Source organism: Pyrgilauda ruficollis, unplaced genomic scaffold (genome assembly GCF_017590135.1).
Source record: "Pyrgilauda ruficollis isolate IOZ18807 unplaced genomic scaffold, ASM1759013v1 scaffold316, whole genome shotgun sequence".
Lineage (NCBI taxonomy): Eukaryota > Metazoa > Chordata > Aves > Passeriformes > Passeridae > Pyrgilauda > Pyrgilauda ruficollis.
In genome coordinates, this window is record NW_024524556.1 from 81,427 (window position 1) to 87,784 (window position 6,358).

Here is a 6,358-nt window from a genome sequence, read left to right on the forward strand (position 1 = left end):
ATGCTGAATAGATGAAAAAAAGAAGGAAAAAAAACTCACCAGGTGGATAGCTTTAGAGATAAATAAGTATAGTACTAATGAAAAAATGGTAAGTACAAAGCCAATTAGCCACAAAACAAAGAACTTAAGCTGGTTAAGACCAGACAGACCAAGGAACATCATAACTGTGCATGATCTGAAGACAAACTTGAAAAGGTCAGGTGCAAAGAAGACCTTGGAAGCCTTCATTAAAGACCCCTGACTACCCCTGGACTGGGGAGGTGCAAGGGCAGTGCAGAAGAACTATCTAATAACCATGAGATCACACTATGTAAATTAGTTCCAGCAAGTATATGATGATGTTGTAGTGACACGGTGATACTAAGCAATACTTACTGTATAAATATACCACTGCACTTGACAAGGGTGGGTGAGTTAGGAGGAGAAATCCCCCTCACCACCAGCGCTGCAATAAACAAATACCTACCCTATAGACATCGGTCTGTGGGGATTTATTTCCAGCCTGTCTTTCAGCCCTCAGCAGCAGGGTGTGCCAGGACACCTGAAGGGGAAATTCTGGTTTTAAGTGCTCAGCAGTGGTAGTTTAGGACCAAGGGATAATCTGGAATGAAGGAGGCCTAGCTGAGGAAAGGCTTAAACAGGCTGTAACTATCAATGCCAGAGATTTGTGCAGGGAAGCCACACTACAAGAAACCAGTGTCCAGAAGGAGACAGAGGAGTCCTACAACTTTATTAGAACGAAGGGAGAGATTCCACTGGGGCATGTGCCCGTGGGGTCTCTCTCTCTCAGTTTTAGAGGACACAGCCCCCTTTAATCCTAAAGTCCCGCATGTTGCCCTCTTCCTTTTCCCGTGGCTGAGGTACCAGGATGGTAGAGCCTTCCTGAACCACCTACCACACATCCTGCCTTGAGCAGGTATCACCATTTTCCCTCAGGCTGTCTGGGCTCTGCAATGGACTTTGTGCAGACCCATTTGTCTGTTACCCTCAAGGTCAGGAGTTCAAACTGTCTGGGTCAAGCTGTTTGGGTTCTGTAACAAAGTAGTTGGCATGAGGTTGGTAGAGACATTAAGACACGTTTTGAAGACATTAACACCCACTACTCCTTGTTGGAATCTGAAATGCAGGGAAATGTCAGAACTCTGGGCCTGTAAGACAAAGCTTGGAACTAAACAGAGGATTTGATTTGAGACCTTAGAAAAGGCTTCCAAACTTGGGTGCTAGAAGCAAGAATGTAGATTTGTAGTTTAAAGCAGAGACGTGTTAAGCTAAGTAGAAGAAAGTTTAGAGTTTTGGAGTTTAGGATACAGGAAAAATAAAAGCAGTTACAAAGGTAATAAGAAGTTTAAAATGTAGTACTGTAAGTTTGTGTGTCATAACATGATTAACTAAGAAAGCTTACACTGTAGCCCTGAGTGCATAAGACAAAATATTTAAAGATTAGGTCAAAAGCATAAATCCTTGTTAGCAGTGTTTTATTAGTTAATAAATCTTTAAAAGGTCTTGTAACTAGAGGTCTTGTGACTTTCTGAGCCATGCAGTAAACATGTGAATCAAACTCACCCTCCCTGCTTATGTAGAAGATAAGAAAAATAAATTGCACCATCTATTGAGTTGTTTATAAACGACATCTTTCCTGTCAGACTGAAGAATTGTAAGGGAGTGAAGATCCCCTTGGTGATAAGGAGCAGCCACAACATTGTCCAGTACATCCTGGAACGGGAGTGCCATCTCAGATGGCAGAGCTGGGCTTGGGGCTGGGCCCAAGGCTGGGCTTAGGTGCCTTGAGCTGGTGCAGCTGTCTGTGAGAGATCAGTTCTGGACCCCTCTGTGCAGAGTCCTTGGAGAACAGCTTATGGCAGTAGGATTCTGCTCAAACCTCTGTGGGGGGAGCTTTTTTGGGTTTGTATTTAAGCAAAAGCATGTATTCAATTCACCTGAAGGGGTACATTAAAAATTCCTGACAGTTTTGGTCTTCACTCTGTGCTTGTGCTTCCTTAAGAAATGCTTCAATAAGAAGCTCTGGATACTATGTGTTCTGCAGGCAGAAAAACTATAAAAATGCTTTCTTGTTATTTAATTTCACAGTCTTTTCATTTTGACAGCACTCAATTAACTGCTTGAGAACTGGGGAACTGAGGAAATCATACCCAGAGCTGAGGCTTGGTCAGGCACTCAGCATGTTCGTGCACCCAGTGGTGCCAAATCCCTGAACTGCACCTTTGGGAGGCTGAAACTCCTGAGGAGTCAAAGTCTGTCAAAACCTCCAAGACTCTGAGGGTCTGACTGCCCCCATTGAGGGCCATCACTGAAGAGCCCAGAGAGGCCAGGACCAGAAAAGGACACTGTCCCTGGGTTCTGGTAAAGCAGGAAGTCAGAGGTACTCGTTACAGCTGGAAAATGTGGGGGTGCCCAGCCCCACCAAGGCCCTTGGTTGTCCCTGCCACAGACTGTCCTACACTGCCCGATGCTTCTGCTGTTTCTCTGCACACTTTAACCATCTGCTGCTCCCCAGACTCTCTCTGACCACAGGATGTCCCAAGATTTACTTATGTCTTCCTGCCCTCACTGGTTGCTGCTTCAAACACCAGTCTGTGGTTACCTTAGGATTTGCTGATGCCTCGAAGTTTCCCACAGCCTTTCAAAGCCCAATTCATGCTCCTCTATCACTCCACATATCCCAACCACAAACTCAAATCCCCTCTCCCCATCCCAACACTGGAATGCACACTATTTTTTCTCCCTTGTCCAGGTGAGGGGAGGAGTGACAGAATGATTTTGGGAGCACCTGGCATCTGGCTGGAGTCGCCCTCCTCCACAAGCCCCCAACACCCAGAACACCCCTCAGCACGACCCTCAGTCATTCCCAGCTCAAGCATTAGGGGCAAGTACAAAAGGAGATGGTTATGCCTAACTCAGGTTTGCTTCTAGATGCCTAGGAACCTTGTAGAAATTGATTTGAACAAGTTCAGTGTGAAATGCATTGTATTTTTATATTTGACGGAAATCTGGTAAATCGGCAGCAAAATAAGTGATAACTTCAAAATATTGGTTAGAATCTTGGTTAAAATATAAGATGATGGCTTTCTATTTCAATGCATTTTTCAGAAGGAATGCCTGGAACAAAAGATATAACAAACAAATTTAAGAGTTCCTATTTGTGGAAGCTGCAATAGAACACCAGACATAACAGGTGTGATGGTGCTAACCCAGTAAGACTCACCTTTATGGTCAGAATAGAAAGATTTAGCCACTTCCTGAACCTCACAGACCGGGTGAGGTTCATGACAGGTTTATCTACAGCCAGTGACAGCACATGCACTTGGACAGAGAGGTGGGGTACTACGGGGAACGTTCCCTTTGGGGAGCGAGTTGCCAGGAGCTGTAAGAGCCAGCCGGAGTTTGGGGCTGCAGTGCCCGGAGTCGGTACAGCTATGGGGGCTCGCCTTGTTCCTCCTGTATCGGAGAGCTGAGCGTGGGGCAGAGCGTGTCTTCCCTTGGGCTCTTCCCTTGGGAAGTACCCTGGAGCCCCTCAAGACCTTCCTGGAGGAATGTCCTCCTCTACCCTCCTCGTGCCCGTCCCGGAGGTTTCCTGTCCCCTCCTCGTGCCTGCTTCGAATGCCTCACCCCTCTCTGTCCCCATCCCCATGGTCTCTTGCCCCATTCACAGTCTGTCCCCTCTTTTCCAGTGCTTCCCGGGGCTCTCCCCGTCCATCCCAGTCAATTCCAATCTGTCCCCTCTTTCTCAGTGTCCCCCTCTTGTCCATCTCGGCCGTGCCGTCGAGCTCCCAGCCCCAGACCCAATCAGAACGCGCACCTCTGATGACTCATTAGTTGCCAGGCAGACCCTCGGCGCCCAGGCCCTGGGGTCCGCAGTCTCCCAGCCCAGTTCCATTCCCTCCCAGCCTTTTCCAGCCCATTCCCAGTGTCTCCCCACTCCACTCCCTTCTCTCCCAGTGCCCTCTCAGTCCATCCCAGTCTCCATGCTTTCTCTGTGCCTTCCAGCATGTGCATTTCCCTGATGCCCTCCAGCTCAGCCCCAGCTGCCTGCTCTGCTCGGGGATGCGTTTTCACCCTGCCCAGGTGCGGGTGAGGTGGTTCCAGGGCGGGCAGGAGCTCAGGGGGCACTTGATGCCACCGACGTGGTCCCCAGCGAGCACATGATCCCCAGCCTGGGGCACTCCCTGAGCCGGCACTGGGGTACAGCCTGGCCCCAGAGTGCCGGGGAGAGAGAGAGGGAGGATCCCTGCCCTGACCCCCCCATAGTGACTTTGCCCCCCTGGATGGAGGGTGTTTGGGGTGGTCCTGGGAAAGCTGTGATGCTCAGTGGGGGTTTGAGGGGTGCTGATGAGGGCTGTGAGAGGGTTTTGGGGGTCTGGGGGAACCTGGGAGGGGGTTTGGAAGGTGCTGGATAGGAATGTTGGTATATGAGAAAGGTCCTGGGATAGTCCTGGAGGAGCTGGGAGGGGTTTTAGGGCTATTCTAGGTGACATATGTGGGGCTTTGGAGAATCCTTTGGGAGGACTGTGGGGTGGTTTGGGGGTTTTAGGGGGAGGCTGAGAGAATGTTTGGAGAGTCCTGTAGGGTCCTGGGGGTAACTGGGAGAATTAGGGGGTCTTGAGGGCTATTGTGGGGCTGTGAGCTGGTTTTAAGGGTCCTGGGGTGGGCTGAAATGTGGTTTGGGGGATCCCGGGGGGTTTTTGAAGGGGTTTGTGAACCCCCATCCTGACCCCTTTGCACCCCACAGATATCACTGGACAGTACAAGATGCTGAGGGGGTCGGGGGCTTTGTGTTGGGGTTCATCTTCCTGACGCTGGGGCTCAGCTTCTACCTGCAGGAGAAGGTGAGGGGACATTTGGGGTGGGTGGTCCTCATGGAGTCCTCAGCACTCCTGGAGGCGTCTCTGTGTTTCAGGGTGCCACCTTCCCCAGGCTGCAGGTGATGGCCATGGCCCTGCTGTCCTGAGCGGGTTGGGGTCCCCCCAGTGCTGCCAGCGGGGCCATGGACATGTTGGATGTGCCCCCACCCCAGGGATGGGACCCCTGCCTCCCAGTGTCACCCCCTTTTCTCTCCCCACAGAGCTCCTCTGCTCCTGCTGCAACCTCAGCCCCTCAGTCTCAGCACTGGCCCAGACCAGAGCCCCCATCCCCAATCCCGCTGTGTCCCGGTGACCCCAGCCCCACTGCACCTCACCAGTGCCCCCTGAACCTTCCACACTAGAGATCTGGTTCCCTGGATTGTGGGGGGGCTTTGGTAGTAAGGAGTAAAGGAGTTCATAGGGGTCCTGGCACCCAAAAATCTGTGTCATCGGCTCCTCTGCACCTCCGGTGACACAGGCGGGGCCATACTGGGTGTCGGGGAGGCTTTGGGGATAATCCTGAGGGGGCTGTGGAGGGGGTCAAAATCTTTCTGTTATCCGAGCCGTGATGGGTCTGGGCATGCGCACCACTCCGTGCCCCCAGACCCATCAGCCCACGATGCCCCCCAGCCCCCCTACCCGCGGCAACAGCGCCCCGACAGCCATCAGCCAATCAGGGCACGCTCTGCCGCTGACTCATCAGTTGCCAGGCAAATCCACAGATCCCAGCGCTGCCCACCTGGATCCCGCCTGAGCCCCCCTCGCCCCCGGGAGGGGAATGTGGGGAGGGGGGAGGTGGGGGCTGCCCAGGCCGGGCTCTCCCGCGCTGTCCCAGCGGTGGCCGAGTGCAGGCACGTCCCGGGATTGTTCCAAACTCCGTCCCACCTGGCCCAGAGCAGCTCCAAGGACGGGTGCCCACAACCTCTCCCGGCAACCTGTTCCCACCTGTCTTGTTGGGATCAGGGACAGGGCCCGAGATGCTTCATAGTGTTGGTGTGTCAGAGGCTAAATGTTATGACTAATGGCTTAAACATCGTTAGGAGGGAGTTTTGACCATTATGGCAAAAGTGTATAAAGAAGCTTTGACCACTGAAGCCCACCCCTCCCTGAGAATGCCTCCTGAAGGAAGCTCTGGACTGTGACTTAAGCTGCCTAAGGGAACCTGAGATACATAAAGGTGACACTGTTGTTCAATTATCTCAGGTTTAGTGACAAATAAACAAGGCTGAGGGAGAGGAAAGTTATCCCCCAGAAAACCAAACCCAGCAGCTATCCTGAAAATCAGCTCTGGGTGGGTTTGGGGTGGGGGAGACCATGGCCCACAGGCTCATCTGCTGAGGCCAGGCTTGCACACACCCCCCAGCCGAGGGGCGAAGTGGGGAATTTTAGGGGTGTGATATAACCTCTGGTCAGCAGCAGTGAACACCCATCCTCTGCTCAGTAGTAAAACCCCCCCACCCCAGGAAAACCACACACAGAGGACACCTTTTGAGGCCTTG